The sequence below is a fragment of the Dama dama genome, chromosome 29 (assembly GCF_033118175.1).
Source record: "Dama dama isolate Ldn47 chromosome 29, ASM3311817v1, whole genome shotgun sequence".
Classification (NCBI taxonomy): Eukaryota; Metazoa; Chordata; class Mammalia; order Artiodactyla; family Cervidae; genus Dama; species Dama dama.
In genome coordinates, this window is record NC_083709.1 from 59588245 (window position 1) to 59605271 (window position 17027).

A 17027-nucleotide genomic window follows, 5' to 3' on the forward strand; every position below is an offset into this window, starting at 1 on the left:
TGTCCACTGAGTCGGCGATGTCATCTAACCATCTCATCCTCTGTTGTCACCTTCTTCTCCTGCCTTCAATGTTTCCCAACATCAGGGTCTTTTCCAATGATTCAACTCTTCACATCAGGTGGCCAAAATATTGGAGTTTCAGCTTCAGCATCAGTCCTTCCAATGAACATTCAGAACTGATTTCCTTTACGACGGACTCATTGCATCTCCTTGCAGTCCAAGGGACTCTCAAGAGTCTTCTCCAACACCACAGTTCAAAAGCATCAAATCTTTCTTTATAGTGCTCAGCTTTCTTTATAGTCCAACTCTCACATCCATACATGACTATTGGAAAAGCCATAGCCTTGACTAGATGGACCTTTGTTGGCAAAGTAATCTCTCTGCTTTTTAATATGCTGTCTAGGTTGGTGATAACTTTCCTTCCAAAGAGTAAGCGTCTTTTAATTTCATGGCTGCAATCACCATCTGCAGTGATTTTGGAGCCCCCAAAAATAAAGTCAGCCACTGTTTCCACTGTTTCCCCATCTATTTGCCATGAAGTGATGGGACCAGCTGCCATGAATTATGGGCTGAATTATGTTCTTTTAAAATTCATATGTTTTAGCCCTATCACCTAAGTGTCCCCATATGTGACTGTATTTGGAGATAGGGTCTTTAAATAGTAAGTTAAATGAGGTCATTAGAGTAGGTCCTAGTCAGATACAAACAGGGTCCCTATCAGAAGACATAGGGAGAAACAATCATCTACAAGCTAAGGACTGAGGTCTCAGAAGATATCAACTTTGCTAACACTTTGACTTGTGGCAAGCCTAGGGGCCTCCAGCCTCCGGAACTGTAAGAAATTAAAGTTTGTTGATTAAGCCAGCCAGTCTCTGATACTCGGTTACTGTAGCCTTAGAAAACTATGTAATAATACAGTTACAGAGAGAACTATGATGTAAATAACTGTAAACTCTTATATATTGCCATATTGTAGCTGACTAGCCAAGCTAAAGAATATACATTTCAAAACTTTTTTCTATAGCCATATGTTTCCTTTGATCCCTGGGTCAGGAATATCCTCTGGAAGAGGGCATGGCAACCCACTCCGGTATTCTTGCCTGGAGAGGAGGAGCCTGGCAGGCTACAGTCCATAGGGTTGCAAAGAATCCAACAGGGCTTAGTGACTAAACCACTACCACAAACATGTAGTAGATGTTGTTGAAGTTTTTCAGTCGCCCAGTCATGTCCAACTCTTTGCAACCCCATGGACTGCAGCATGCCAGGCCTCCCTGTCCTTCACCATCTCCTGAAGTTTGCCCAAGTTCACATCCATTGTGATGCCATGCAGCCATCTAATCCTCTGACACCCTCTTAATCTTCTGCCCTCAACGTTTCCCAGCATCAGGGACTTTTCCAATAATGTTGGCTTATTAATTAGCAAATCTAGATAATTTTAGGAAGAATGTGTCCAAATAGAATTTTTAAAAGTGTGCTGTTTTATGCTTGATGATGATAACTCAGAAGACAAGTTTTTATTAAAAACTTTTATTAAACTGACAATATCAGACTAGTGTCATTTTCCAAATATTTACCTAAATTATGGGAACCTGAATTCTTTAAATATTTGGGATAGTTTCTGCAGAAGTACTTTGAAAGTACCCTTACTGAGTATTAAAATTTCATTTTAGAAGTATTAGGGCTAACTATATTAGAAGTTCAATTTCTTTAATTTCTGGGAATTTTAGGAATATTTAACTTATATGAGCTCTAACTTATTTCTACATCAGTCAGCACTGAGGACATTTAAGGGATTTTATCATCTAATCTGGTAATACCATCTGTATTTAGGAAAGTACTATAAGTATAAACATATATGGACTTTCCAGGTGGCACTATTGGTAAAGAATCACTTACAAAGCAGGAGACACAAGAGATGCAGGTTTGATTTCTGGGTCAGGAAGATCCCCTGGAGGGCGGCAGGGTAACCCACTCCAAGATTCTTTTTTTTTTTTTTTTTTCCAAGATTCTTGTCTAGAGAAAGCTGTAGACAGAAGAGCCTAATGGGCTACAGTCCAGAGGGTCGCAAAGAATTGGACATGACTAAAGCAACTGAGCACAGAGCTAACACACATAATACATATATTCTTAAATGCATGTACACATATACACGTAGATAGAGACAGGCACAAATAGAAAGTTTACAGCTTCAGTGTCAAAATTTCAACTCATGGGTACATATAGATAGATGTGCAGCTCTCATCTTTTTCCCACCTCTACATTTTTACCCCAGTTGTGTTTCTAGCCAAGCACTACTTGCTCAATATGAAACTTAAGCATCACCATGCATGTTGGTAAAGCAGACCTTTAAGATTCCCTCTGCCCTGATGTGTAATCTTATGAAGTCTGTGGACTAAATTTGGGGAAAGGGACCAAGGAAAGATCAAGTGGTCATCTGTGTGCCTCCAAAGGCTATATGAATAGCTAAAATATCCAGTCTGATTTCAATGACTCTTTTTCAGGCAAGTGCTACCGTTGGGCTCCCTGAAGCCCTCAAGAGCCCCTGATGGGAAGAGGGTGTACTTTAAGGCCTGAACTTTCCTGTGCTGCCTTGATACCCAAGGGCCTCACCCTGAGTTCCCCTGCTCTTGTCTCTACTCAGCTAGTTCCCCCATCAGCCAGACCAGATGCTCTCCTGACTCCTCAGGGAGGAGTCTTACCTCCCTGCCAGCCCACACAATTATTTAAATAAGACATCACTTATTCCCACGGAAACCAAGGGTTACCATCACTTGTGTCTCTACCCCAGAGCCTGCCTCCCACAGGCCTTGCTGATTCACTCTGATGCTGAGTGTAACTCCCAGGTGGTCCTGAATGACATGCGGCTTTCTCCTCCCCCAGCTGAGCCTATGAATAAACTACTATCAGTCTCACCCATCTAATATCAGGGGTTGTGTCTTTGACCATCTGGTTCTCTTTAAGGCAGGAGATCCTTCCTTCACCAATGGAGTGAAGAGGAGATGAGCAGAACAGAAGAGGCCCAACTCTTAAGAGGTAAGGATTTGAGGGCTGGGATGGGTAGGGAGGGGTGGGGTTGGAGGAGATACGGGCATTGAAGGGGGACAGATCAAAGGATTCAAGGCAGCTGAAGAGAAGGTTCCGATGATAAAAGGGAGTGGGGGAATGATGGGAGGGGAGAGTCTGGCGAGATCCCAAGTTTGTCAAAGAAGCCTCTGAAGTTCTAAATTGCTTTTGGTAAAGGCTGCCATTTTTGAAGATATTAAACTGAATTTGTGCCATAATGACAAGCAAAGGCTCTCTTTTTGTTGGAAAAAATAAAAGTAACTGTTTACTGTGATTCAACCCATGGCTGATTCATGTCAATGTATGGCAAAAACCACTACAATATTGTAAAGTAATTAGCCTCCAATTAAAATAAATTAATTAATTAAAAAAAAACAAACAAGAGGGGCTTCCCAGGTGGTGCTAGTGGTAAAGAACCCATTTATCAGTGCAGGAGACAAAAGAGGCGTGGATTCAATCCCTGGGTCGGGAAGATCCCCTGGAGAAGGAAACAGCAGCCCACTCCAGCATTCTTGCATGGAGAATCCCATGGACAGAGGAGCCTGGTGGGCTGTAGTACATGGGGTTGCAAAGAATTGGACACAACTGAAGCGACTTAGCAGGCACAACAAAGGAATCCAGAGCACTCGTTCAAGACCTGAACTTACCAAAGTTTCCTGAACTCACCAAAGTTTCCTCGAATCTCTGAACTATTACCTTTATAGGTAGAAGTCCATAGTTTTTGAGCCAAGTCATAGCACCAGAAAACTGTCAAACAGAAACCAATTCCAGGTTTGGTAAGGGGAGACTTTATTCAAAAGGATTATTGCAATTCAGAGAAGGAGTTTATTGCACTAGGGGGAGGGGAGATTATAACGGAGAGTACTCCATTTGTAAGATCTACAAGCTTTTGAAAGGTCAGGCAGAAAAGAGCCTTTCTTTCATGGGAGAGTCAACAAGGCTAGAATGAAAGAGTGAGAGGAACAGCTGGCTTGACCAGGCAACTGACTAGGAAAAGTTTTCCTTGAGGTCAGGAAAGGAAGGGGCTCCCCCTCCATCCCCCCATGTCCATCAGGTGGCATGCAGGCTCTTTGCTCCCCAGCCGGGAATGTAACCCATGCCCTTCCAGTGGAAGCATGGAATCCTAACTCCTGGACCTCCAGGGAAATCCCAGGAAAGGGCTTCTTGGTAGGGGCAATTAGGGTTTTTTTCCTGCCTGTCAATGTTAGCTTAGGCAGAGGGTGAATGAAAGATAGAAAAACTGGGGAGAGAAGAATGTCTAAATAAAGTCAAGTGGGCAGGCATTTTGTCCAGATAGGTAAGCAGGGAAAACAGTTCAGCTACTGATTTACGAGACAAAGAAGGGAATTTGGAGGATTCTGTGTCTGGTCTTATCATAGGTAATCGAGGGAGTTCTGGGTGAGTTTTATCTAAGTTACTTGAGGAAAGGTGGTGGTTCTTTGCAGTAAGCTGTTTCCTGGAACACAAAAGGGTGTGGGGATGATGGTTTGTTTTTGTTTTTAAACCTCCACTGACTCTCAAGAGCACAGGGTTTGAGTTAAGTTTAATACTGTCTCCTTATTTGAGTTGTGCTTTTAATCACAGTTTTATTATATTTAAAAAAATGTATCAGAAGTGTCATCACTGTAACAGCTCTGTTTATAAGCACTTCCCTGCATCTATAACATTAGAATAGTTAAAACCTGTAATTAGGAGTTTATTCCTCATGCTAGTTATTAAGATGTGGCTCAGTCAGGAGACTCGGGTTCGATCCCTGGGTCAGGAAGATCCCCTGAAGAAGGAAATGGCAATCCACTCTAGTACTCTTGCCTGGGAAATCCAAGGGCCAGAGCAGCCTGGTGGGCTACAGTCCATGGGGTCGCAAGAGTTGGACATGACTGAGCGACTAAACCTACCAACCTACCTACCTACCCTGCATCTATAACATTAGAATAGTTGAAACTTGTAATTATGAGTTTACTCCTCACGCTGGTTATTAAGGTGTTATCTTGTGACTCAAGCCCATTCTCCTGTACTCTTCTGTGATGCTGCGGGTGTGACAAAGCCGATGACTTTCCTGTAAGGTTTTGCCAATAGGGGGCGCTCGAGCAGAGCGGAGAGCTAGTGGAGAGAGAAGTGATTTGCTCCTTGATATTTGATCAGCAGGGAAAAACAGTTCAGGTAATCATTCCCACCAGTGTCACCAAGCAGTGGCTCTTTTACCTGGATGCAGCAGTTGGTTCCAGTTTTCCAGTTTTTAATCTACCCTCTCTTCCAGTCTCACCACTTGCCTTCAGAAGTAACATGCCCAGCTGGGTACTCCCCTCCCCAGCCTCAGAGGTCTGAGTGCCTGCTCCTCAGAGGCGTTCTCCCAGCTCTTAGTGTCTCCTTGTTTCACTTTTTATTTTGTATTGGAGTCTAGCCGATGAACAGTGTTATGATCGTTTCAGGTGCATGGCAAAGGGGCTCAGTCATGCATACACATGTATCCACTCTTCCCCCGACTCCCCTCCCATCCAGGCTGCCACATAACACTGTTCCAGCTCTTAGTTTCTGATAACCCCACACTTCTCTCTCCAGTTCTACCAGTGGCAGCTGCTCCCCCCAGTTATGGGCATCTTTTTGTTATTGCATATCTCCCTTTCTGCTTTTTCAATCCTCCATTATATGTTTAATTCTTTTAAATTCTTAAATTCTCTATAAAAGTAACTGCTATAACCCCTAAGAGATCCAGAAATACTTTCTGAACTTGTATAGATTTTTGATGGATTATAAATTATTGTGATAATTAAGAACAAGTGGATTACATCCATAGGATATATGCCACATCCAACTGACAAAAGTTAATTTATAAATTCATTGTTTGGATCTTGAAATGAATTTTGATCTTGAAATGAAATGCATTTTCTTAACAAAAGAATACCACACATTAAGTCAGATGATCAGTTCATCAATGTTCACAATATAACTGAACAAACTAATCAAACTGTGTTAGGCAACAGAACTAGCATTGCTTGGCAATATATATTCAAAGTGGCAACTGTAATGCTAGTGAAACCAAGCCCCTTAAAAATGAGTTCCCTTGTCAAGTTTATGACTAACCTCTCTATTCAAAACTTTATTCTCTTTCCTGCCATGCCCCTGTTCCCCTCAAGATTGAAGAGTGTCAAGCAAAAGGGGGGACTGAAATGGACCACCACCCTGTGGGACCTTCCCAGGTACAAAAACCCCTCCATGCTCCTTGTTTCTTGCTTGTAGAAAAAGGCTTTAGTCCTGTATGCCAAAGAGCAGACTCAAGCAGTTATCAGTTAGGAAAGTGAGGGGATGTAGAAACAGAGGGAAAGCAGGCAAGAAGCATGCCACAATAAAACAAAGTCCTAGTTTCCCCTCAAGGGATATACAGAACGATCTAACACGTATCTTTGAGTTGTTCTCAAGAACCTAAGACCCCCACCCACCCAGGTGCAGGATGCTGACTATAAGCTGACCAGAAACAGTAGACCCCAGGCTGGTGGGAGGCAGAATGTTGATGTTTATCAACAACAGCACCACTGACCAATCAGAAAAAAGTCCATGAGCTGCAACCCTCACCCAAAGTGGTTTCTTTAAAAGCCCTTCCCTGAAGGCCGTCAGGGAGTCTGAGTCTTTCGATCATGGGCTGCCAGTTTTCCCTGCTTGGCACCCTGCAAATAAATGCTGTGCATTCCTTCACCAAAACTGATGTCAGTAGATTGATTTTGCTGCAAAATAGGTGAGTAGACCCAAGTCTGGTTCAGTAACACTAGTAACAAATTGTATTCACTCTTTCATTCTTTTAATTAAAAATCTTTAAATACTTTTATAAATAATATATCCAAAATACTGTCATTTCAACCTATAATTAATATTTTTAAATACATTTAAATGAGATACTAAAAAAAAATTTTTTTTTTCATATTAAGACTTCAAAATTGGCTGTGTATCTTACACTTTACTGGGAAAGTCCTGGTAAAATTGAGTAATTTTCCCAACTGGTTTAAGCCCTCACCTTAAATACCATCTTCAGCTGAAGATGAAAGAAGATGGGTGGGGTAGGGTATAGTCACTTTGGACAGTCATCAAAAAAAAAAAAAAAAAAAAGCACAGTGAACAAAAGGAGTGTTGTGATGCTTTGATAAGAATTCCTAGAGGTTTGTCATTCCCCCTCTTCCTAGTAGTAGCCCTGGTGGCTCAGAGGGTAAAGAATCCTCCTGCAATGCGGGAGACCTAGGTTCCATCCCTGGGTTGGGAAGTTCTCCTGGGGATAGGAATGACAACCCACTCCAGTATTCTGGCCTGGAGAAGCCCATGGACAGAGGAACCTGCTGGGCTACAATCCATGGGTTGCAAAGAGCTGGGCACGACTGAGCAACTAACACCTCCACACTCTTCCTAGTGCAGGGAGACACTCTTACAAAGGCGTCACACATGATTTCTCTTATATATAAAGATATCCTCACACAAGAGTAACTTTAACTTGGTTTCAGAGCTTTTCTTGTGTTTGAAGTTTCTTAAAAATAACCAGTTTAAAATGACTCTTATGACAAAGGGACATATTTTGGGGTGGCATATTCTGCTCCCCTAAATAGGAATACTAAGTATTGATAATTAAAAATAAACCCAAAAAACTGAAAATATTCTTGCTGAAAGCACAGTAAGAAAAAAACTGGTCAAGTGAGAATGGAGGAAACATGTTTAATCTAGTGGAAAGAAGTGACAGGCTTAGTTTCAAACACTGAATTAATAAAATTTATGAATTTAATTTCATAATGCAGTATGAGGGTTTTAGTATAATTGCTTTCACAATGGCTTGACTTAAGGAATTTAAAAATATCACTTTGTCTTTTAGTAAAAAAGGTCATCTGGATTAGCAATAGATTGAAAAAAAAATTGCAACTACTTTTTCTCTAATTCTGACCAATATGCTGTGTATATCTGCAGAAGATATTTTGGGTTCAGACTTTTGTTTCCATGATAAAAATATAAACCATGGCTTAGAGGTTCATGAACAAGGAGCTCCCTTTCCTTGTTCTAGGTCTTGCACATAATGCATTTTAAGAAGATTCCTAAATAAAATTAAAGCAAGATGTTCCAAGATTATTGGAGGGGGAGGAGGAATATCCCCAGGCAAGATCTACCTCCCCTCAGGGATATCTCACTAGTGACTCCCCCGTTGCCAGGATGGCTGGCCTGCTTGTTGCTGCTTCGCCCAGCAATGCTCTGGCACAGGGGTGGGGGGCAGGAGAGTCCAGAGCAGTCCTCTCAGAATGTTCCAACATTTAGAAGAGAAAAGGCCAGGTCTCCATAAAAGAGACAGGTGGGTTGACTTGAAACCTGTGTGTGCTGCCGAGTGGCTAATTTATGTTCCACTTACCTGGCACTGTCATCTTCTGCTCTGTGTGGACATATCTATGCAAACACCCCTGTCCCGAGGGCATCTAACCCCATCAAGTCCAAAGCCCAAGATGGTGAGCCTCAGAGAGTCAGTGGGTCCCAGCCCTTCTCTTTGTGTTCATGAGTCTCCCCTGAGCAATGACCCCCTTTGATTAGAATGAAGGACACTAGGCAAACTTCCTGTTACAGGGAAACCCACCTACTCACAGCACCTCAGCTTTACCCCACAGCCCCGACAGGAACCCGTGGGTAGGGAACTGACTGTATTCAGTTAGCTCCTTCATTTATTTCAATGCATATGTGTTGAATGAATTAAGTGATATGAAGATAAGTAACCTGTTCTGTACTCCAGGAGTTAAAAAACCAATGGAATAAAAAACAGACACAATATTCCTTTTGCTACAAAGGAGATTGAGCTGACATTTATAATTGACACAATGCTACCTGCAGTGAGGGCAGGAGAGGGGTTTTCTACTTTGCATAGCACTGAGGATTGTTCCACAGCTTTAGTTTTTGGTAAAGAACCCACCTGCCAAAGCAGGAGACATAAGACACACGGGTTCGATCCCTGGGTCAGGAAGATTCCCCTGGAGGAGGGCATGGCAACCCAACCCAGTATTCTTGCCTAGAAAATCCCATGGATAGAGGAGCCTGGTGGTCTGCAATCCATGGGGTCGCAAAGAGTCAGACATGACTTGGCACGTGTGCACACACACTCACACACGAATGTAATGAGTTTTTAAAAATACTAAATTTTTTAGTAAGTAAATCTCATGATGCCAAAAGTTCAGCTTCTCTGTACACTGTTGCCTAATGGAATCTTGGAGACAGAATTTTGGGTGATGTAGAAAAGGATCGCTTTATTACTTTTCCAGGCAGAGGGGGACACAGTGGGCTAACTGCCCTCAAAACCGTTATGTCCCAACTTGGGGAGGATAGTGAGAAGTTTTGTATTACCTGTTCAAAGACAGTGTGATCAGCTCGCAGGCATTTTTCTGATGGGTTGGTGGTGAGATAAGTCAGCATCATCAACCTTCGGGTCTAACGGCTCTGGGGTCTACATACTCCTGGGCAGTATACCATGTTTGAGTATTTGTGGAACAGTTCAAAGATACTGCGTGTGTATTTGTTGATGAGGAAAAGGGACCTTTCCCCAGGACTGCTCTTGATTGTTTCTCCCTGGTCTTAACAATGGCTTGAATCTGCCCAGTGGAACTCAGGGAAGGTCATGGAGGCTGAATGGAGGCTGTTTCCTATAATCAAAGAACTGGGGGACACAGAAAGGCCTTGTGTTCAGGAGACCCACAGGGCCCTATAGGCATCTCTCATCATGGAAAACAAACAAACCAACCCAATGGCCACATATAATTTTAACACAATATAAAGACCTCCGGAAATTGTTTTTCCTTTGGTTATAAAACCTATTTTTAAAATTAGAAAAGACAGCACTTCCCGCGGTTCCTGCCTCCCAGGAAGGGGGTATAAAATTCTGAAGACCCCACTCAAGGGCTCAGTCCCTAAGCGGTTCTCCCAACTAAGAACCCAAGTCAACCTAAGGAAAGAGAAAGAGGAAGCGCGCAGAGTTCAGCACTTCCACCAGACAACGAAATGCCCAGAGGGCGCGCTGACCTGGGCCAGAAGGCCCTAGGCAGCAGAGGTCTGCGAGGCAGGGATGCGCTGGGCGGGGCCTAGAGGGGCGGGCCCAGGGGCGTGGTGCACGGGCGCGAGGGTGGGCGGCCCCAGGCCCCGCCGCGAGGTCCGCCGGCGCCACGAGCTCAGTCAGCCTAGCGCGGAGCAGCGCCGGGCGAGAGCGGACCCGCGCTGCCCGGCACCCTCCAGCGTCTTCCAGGCCAGGCGCTCGCTGCAGGTAACCAACGCCCCACCAGGTCTCCTGCTCGTTTGCCTGGCTGCAGGGGAGGAAATGGGAAGGATAGGCGGGAAGGAGGAAGCCGCCACTTAGCCAGGGCCCGGCTGCAGCGAGTGGGGTCAGCTCCTTCGGGAAAGAGGACGCGGAGCCGGAGCAGGAGAAAGAGGATGCGCGGTGGGAATCCACTTCCAGCTTGCGCGTCCGGGACCGGGGGTGGTGCAGAGCGCCCTGCCTCGACCCAACTCTTCCGTCCGGTTCGGGGAGCCTGGTGCTGGGACTTTGGTGCCCAGTATCACCTGGAAGGCACTTATTTCTGCTGTCTTTCCCCCTGGTTCACGTAGCGAGTAGTAGCTTAGGAATCGGGAGTTGGCGGCTGCGGGCGTGAAGAGGCCGGGAGCGAACAGTTACTCACTGTGGTGCCTTGGGGGCCAGAGGCTTTAACTTCGCTTAATCCTAAACGTGGCGCTGCGGAGAGGTATCTACTACCCCCATTTTACTGATAAAGAAAGAAGGCTGCACCGGGATGTTAAATGGCTCACCCTAGGGGCTAACCACTGGAAAAGAGACGCTGCTCTAGGGGCTCCGAAGCCCTCACGCGTCTCCCCACCTTCCTGTTTGCTCTGCACGCTTCACGCCACGTCTAGAAAACGCGCGCTGCTGGCTGCTGGCTCTGTAGTGAAACAGGTGATTGTTCTTGAACGCATTCTATTCCCTTCCTAGGTTTCTTTCTGGTTTTGTGTTGTTAGCGCCCAATTTCTGATTCAGATGTTTCCAGTTTTTGTTGATTAGCTTTTTAAGGTGGAAGAAGCTCTCCCTCACAGCTCTTTTCCCTTCTGCCTTGCAGCTCTGTTCCTGGATGCCGAGCAAAACACAGGCATCCCAGCCTGCTACACACTTCTCATCTTTCTCGGTGGATGATAGATCGCCCTTGCATCCAGGCTGGGCCTTGCGGGCTGCCCGGTTGGAGGTGAGTCTTGTAGTCACCTGGCATCCTCCACACTCGTTGGCTTTGCTATTTCGTTCTAGGGGGAAGAGAGTCTTCATTTTACAAGTAGTAGGACAAGAGGCAAATTGAGGGGATGTACAGTGTTCAGAGAAAATGTGGTGCCTGGAGATGAGAACAAGACCACAGCTTATTGTGGTCTGCATTTGGTGAGGGCCAGGTGAGCATCCGGCCAGACACTTACTTGTAAGCTTCTCTGGGCATCCTGCCCGCCCTCGCCCCCCCAGCCTTTTTAGAGCTGTTCTGAAGGGCAGATTTGTTTTACGGAGGGGAGGAAGAGGGCTGAATGGTTTTTAAAGATCAGTGTAAATTACCTGCTAGGAGCTCAGGCAGTTCCAACCCCACTGCCCCAGATTAAGGAAAATGGCTTTCTGCTGTGGCTTAATCATTAAGCCTTCACGGCTTTTAGCCAGCCTTCAAGGTGGTCCTTCAGGGAAACTTTGGAGTTCTCAGAAATGGCTGACTGTTCCATGTTTAAAAATAAGGTAACACATGATGAATTTACTTTTACAGAGTTTTATTGGTAGATAAAAGAAGTTGATTTTTTTTTTTCCCCTTCCATCTCATGGTGAGGGTTGGAAGGTTCCAGTTAGGTCCTCTGCCTTTCCTTCAGCCTGACGTTGGAAAGTAACTTCTCAGCCTTGGCCCTAAACATGTACTGGATTTCATTCTTCATTAAATATAGTTCATCCTCGATTAATTATAGGACAGCTTCCAGTCACTAATTACTGCTTATTTTTTACTCTTTGGTCATGTTGGGTCTTCGTTGCTGCAGGGACTTCCTCTCGTTGGCGCCGGCAGGCTTCTCTTTAGTTGCAGTGTGCGGGCTTCTCATTTCGGTGGGTTCTCGCTGAGGAGCATTGCTTCAGTGGTTGCGGCACATGGGATCTTCCTGCACCAGGAGGCCAACCCGTGTCCCCTGCATTGGCAGGCTGATTCCTAGCCACTGGGCCACCGGAGAAGTCCTCTAGTTCTTTTCCATTTGCAATTTTGTTGCTTAACACTAAAGAACTGTTTTTCTTGAGAACTATGAACTATCTCCTGGTGGGCTACAGCCCAAATTGTCGAATCAGAAATGAGTTAGTGACTGAGCACAAGCAGGATTGACTATATACAAAATGAAATTTAGGGACTTCCCTGGTGGCCCGGTGGTTATGACTCTGTGAGCTTCCATTGCAGGGGCCACCGGTTCAGTCCCTGGTATGGAAGCAAAGATCGCCACATGTTGCTTGGTTTGGCCAGAAAAAAAAATACACTACAGATCTACAGGAACTAAATAGGTAATGTATGGGGGGAGCTAAATGGACTGTAATTGGTTCCAGGTGACCTGTGGAGGACCTGCCAACACCTGGGCAGGTAGCGGCCATTCTCTCCCTCTAACTGTACAGGAATTCTAGCCCGGTATGACCAGAGCTTCCCTACCCAATAATTGAACAAACTTTATTAAAAAAAAAAAAAAAATGTAAACAGTGATTTTAAATATTGGCTTTTTTTCTTTCTTAAAACACAAGAAATCAAATTTGGTTTATTCATCGTGTTTTCAAATCTCTTATAAACTGCTACACCTGGTGATCACATTCTCAAGTGAATGAAAAATTCTGACCTATGATATATATGTTGTACATTTTTCTGGAATGAGGTGGCAGGAAACAAATTAATACTACTGAAAGTGATCTCAGTCTCAATTTCTGTTTTCTGTGACGTGTAGATTAGGTCACCTGCACTGCCAAAAGTAGTCTCTTTATGGGCCAACCACGGAATTGTGTTCCTGTTTATTTATAGTTCTAATTCAATCTGTCAGCTGCCTTACTCCCTGTCTTAAAAGGGAGTTCCCAAATGACTGTTCTTATAAATCTGGTGTTTCTCCTGGGGTCTGTCTGTATTTTTAACCACACTGGCTTTGACACAGGAGACATGGTGTAAGGGTGTCATATGTCCTTGTTGCCTGTATGTGGCAAATATATGTATGCTTAGACCAGAGTTCCTTCACTGGCACTTCTGACATTTTGGGCCAGATAATTTCCTGTTGGGATTGTCCTGTGTACTGTAAGCTGTGTATCAGTGTTCCTGGCTCAACCCACTGGATGCCACTGGTCCCCTCCGTCTAGTTATAACAACCAAAAATGTCTCCAGACATTGTTAGATGTCCCCTGGGGAGCATAGTTACCTAGTTGACAAAGAAAAATGAGTGAATATTTAAAATGCTTTAGACATTTATTAACTAAACTGTATACTGAACATAATTAACTTTAAACTCGTAATGACTAGAGAAGCTATCTAACACTTTAAATATTTTTATAATAAAGATGACTAAATCAGTGTTCTTTCTGAATGGCCAATGTATATCTTGCCAGACTTTGTCTACAAAGAAATTTTAAGTGTTTAATGTGGCTCAAATTTCTAAAGTTTAAAATGTGGAAGCTAAAAGGGAATCCTACAGTTTTCATTTTTCTTATTTTAATTGCTTGATGTCTTTCAATTGTTTTTTAAGCTGATGAAGTATCAATGGACCATGGTTGTTGATTTGAAAAAATCAACAGTCTCTCACATGAGAATGTCATACAAAATTCTAAGCAAAAATTTAATAATGAGACTTGGTATAAATTATGTTTAGAGTAGAATTTAGTTTTAAAAGAAATTAAATTTTTTTTTTCTAAAATCAATAACTAGGAAAACTGTGTTTCTGTAGTCTGAGAAATACTAATTTTACGGAAGAGAATTATTAAGTAATATATGATTTTACTTACCAGAAGAAAATAATGTCCTGCAAGTATAATCCTCGTGTATAATCCTGCAAATATAATATAGACCTTAGGGAGGTTAAAAACATTGTCTTGGTTATAAAAGATGCATCCTTAGCTAGGGACTGGCTATTCATTGGGCCCCTTGCAGAAATCAGACTAATTTGTAAGGCTTTAGGCTGGCTACAGAGCTTGTGGGGCCCCTTCTTTAAACATGAATTTTAAGATGGTAACAGACAACTGAGCATTAAGCAGAGCATAGGTCCTGTGTGACTGCACACAGGAAACTGGTCCTAGAAGCTTAAAACAGGATTATAATCACAAATACAAATCCAGAACCATTAAGCACCCAGAATTTCTGATTCATTGATTGTACTAGTATTTCCAATCAGGAATCTATGTGTACTTGATAATCAGTGCAGTAAATTTACTAAGAACTTCCTCCTGTGATGAATTTTCCTTTTGCTAAAGAGGGAGCCGGATTGTTTGGGAGGGTCCTGTGAACTTGAAAGACCTGTTTACTCATTGAACCACTATTTACTGAGCACCTGTTTCTAGGCATTGTCAGCTCTGGCCTACAGCTGTGAATGGGATAGAAATTCTCTACCTTTACGAACCATTTAGTCTAGTGTCTCAAAGACAGGGGGAGAGACAAGCACATAGTCACATAGGCAATTACAGTCATAAGTGGTACTTCAGAAAAGAACAAGTGTCTGGAGGCCGTTTCACCTGGAGACCTAACCCAGATTAAGGGAGGGGATTTCTCAGGATAGGTCTTGCTGAAAAGAAGTACTTAAAATGGGGCCTTAAAAATGAGTAGAAGTCAAGTGAATTAGGGTTTAGTGTTCCAGGTTGAAATGGGTGAGACCAAAGAAGGAATGTAGCTTGGGATGAGACCTCTTGGGTCATCTGTTGGACTTTGCACTTGTAATGAAAAGGTAGTGGGAACTCATTGAAAACTTTTAAATGAGAGATAAGATGATTAGGTTTGGGTTTTAAAAATGATCATCCTCATTGCTGTGAGGCCCTGTTGGCATACATGGTGTCTGTGCAAACCAGAAAAAGACTCCCTTCTGGGTGGACCAACTAGAAAAGATGTACTGCTTGTCCCACTAGGTCAGGCCAGAGGCAGTCCCCTGAGCCAGTCACTTTGTGTGGGCACAGCCTGTCCACACGCTGGGGAGGGGGAGAATGGCGTGTGGCCTGATAGTGCAAAGGCTTTTGCAGTCACCCAGGGGTAAAGAGGGGAGTAGATGGGGGGCGGATGGAGAGCGTGAGAGAGATACTGAGTTTGTAGTTAGAAATCAGTAAGAAGGTAGTTACTGTTTGGGTATAGTTGTTGGAGAGAAGCTATCAAAGATGATTTAAGAGTTTGGCATAAATACCTGAGTGGAATAGGATGGTGAAACCATTTTCAGTTGAAGGGGACTAGGGGAGGAGTGGGTTTGGCACAGGTGGGGGCGGGAAGGTAATTCCACTTGAGTCTGTTTGCTTTTGAGGCATTCCAGGTGGAGTCAGGGAGGCAGAGGGAACTCCTGAAAGAGATCTGGGATGGAAATACATATTTTGGGGCCATTGCAAATAAGTAGTCCTTGCCTATCCCTCGTGGCTCAGATGTTAAAGAATCTGCCTGCAATGCGGGAGACCTGGGTTCGATCCCTCGGTTGAGAAGATCCCCTGGTGGAGGGCATGGCAGCCCACTCCAGTATTCTTGCCTGGAGAATCCCGTGGACAGAGGAACCTGCTGGGCTACAGTCCATGGGGTCGCAAAGAGTCGGACACGACTGAGCGACTAAGCGCGGCACACACCATATGAAAAAGATCTCCAGAACACCCTTAGCTCAGTTCCTAAGAGGAAGAGATGCTTTAAAAAGATCACCCAAAGAAGGGTGTAGAATGAGATGGGGAGCGGGCTGGCTTTGGAAAGTTTGATCATTGTACTCGGAGGAAGAGGAGAAGCTGGTTAAGACTGAGAAGCCAGGTACACCTACAAGGTAGGCAGGAATTGGGGGTGGGGGGGCGGTCTGTGGCCTGCCTTTGTTTGTTTTTTCAAACTGAGATTGAAGAGACTTGAACATATTCTAACGCTGATGGAAAGTTTCTGGTGCAGAGGGAGAGGCTAAAGATATGCGAGTGAGAAACAAATGCTAGGGCCAGGCTTCAGAGAAGGTGAACACTGGTTTTGAGAACACAGGTGGGGAAATTGGGCTTTGATAGAAAGTGGGAGGGAGAAGATGGATGAAGTAGTCTCAGACTTGGGGACCAAAATTGTGAGGACTTTTTCTCTGAAGGAGGTGGCAAAACCATTTGCCAAGGTGGGTGTGTTCATGTATAAAGTCAGATATTTCATCAACACAGTATTTATTGAGCATTTTCTAGTACCAGACATTGTGGTAGGCTTCCTGGGAAGTATTAGGAATGATGTTGATTGGCATTAGTGTTGGCCCTTGTGATATAATAAAAAATATATATTTGGTGTTTGTCTCTGGTTCCTGATACAGCTTCTAGAACCCTTGGCATGTCCAGAGAGATAGGGATGGTAAAAACATCTTTTGTTACTCACAGCGGGGCACCTTTCCACTCCTGATTTTATGCTAATGTATGCCTTAGGTGAGGGTGGGAAGGGATCCTAGGTAGCCTCAGGATGGGACTGGTCACCAGAATCAGTTCAGTCGCTCAGTTATGTCCAACTCTTTGTGACCCCATGGGCTGCAGCCTGCCAGGCTTCCCTGTCCATCACCAATTTCCGGAGCTTGCTCATGTCCATTGAGTCAGTGATGCCATCCAACCATCTCACCCTCTGTCATCCTCTTCTCCTGCCTTCAATCTTTCCCAGCATCAGGGTCTTTTCCACTGAGTCCGTTCTTTGCATCAGGTGGCCAAAGTATTGGAGTTTCAGCTTCAGCATCAGTCCTTCCAATGAATATTCAGGACTGATTTCCTTTTGGATGGACTGGTTGGA

General features: G+C 44.0%; 1 protein-coding gene across 4 annotated transcripts in view; it reads left to right on the plus strand.

Annotated features, from left to right (window-relative positions):
• Positions 1-10192: 10192 nt before the first annotated feature.
• GCNT1 (glucosaminyl (N-acetyl) transferase 1) overlaps positions 10193-17027 on the plus strand; it is a 50911-nt gene continuing 44076 nt past the window's right edge. For 2 of the 4 annotated variants that reach the window (XM_061132730.1, XM_061132726.1), the window contains exons 1-3: positions 10223-10321; positions 10966-11005; positions 11166-11288. The gene's annotated coding sequence lies outside the window, so the exon portion shown is untranslated. Of the gene's footprint in view, positions 10322-10965; positions 11006-11165; positions 11289-12503; positions 12605-17027 lie in introns of all 4 variants that reach the window. The other 2 variants (XM_061132728.1, XM_061132727.1) reach the window with 2 other exon arrangements.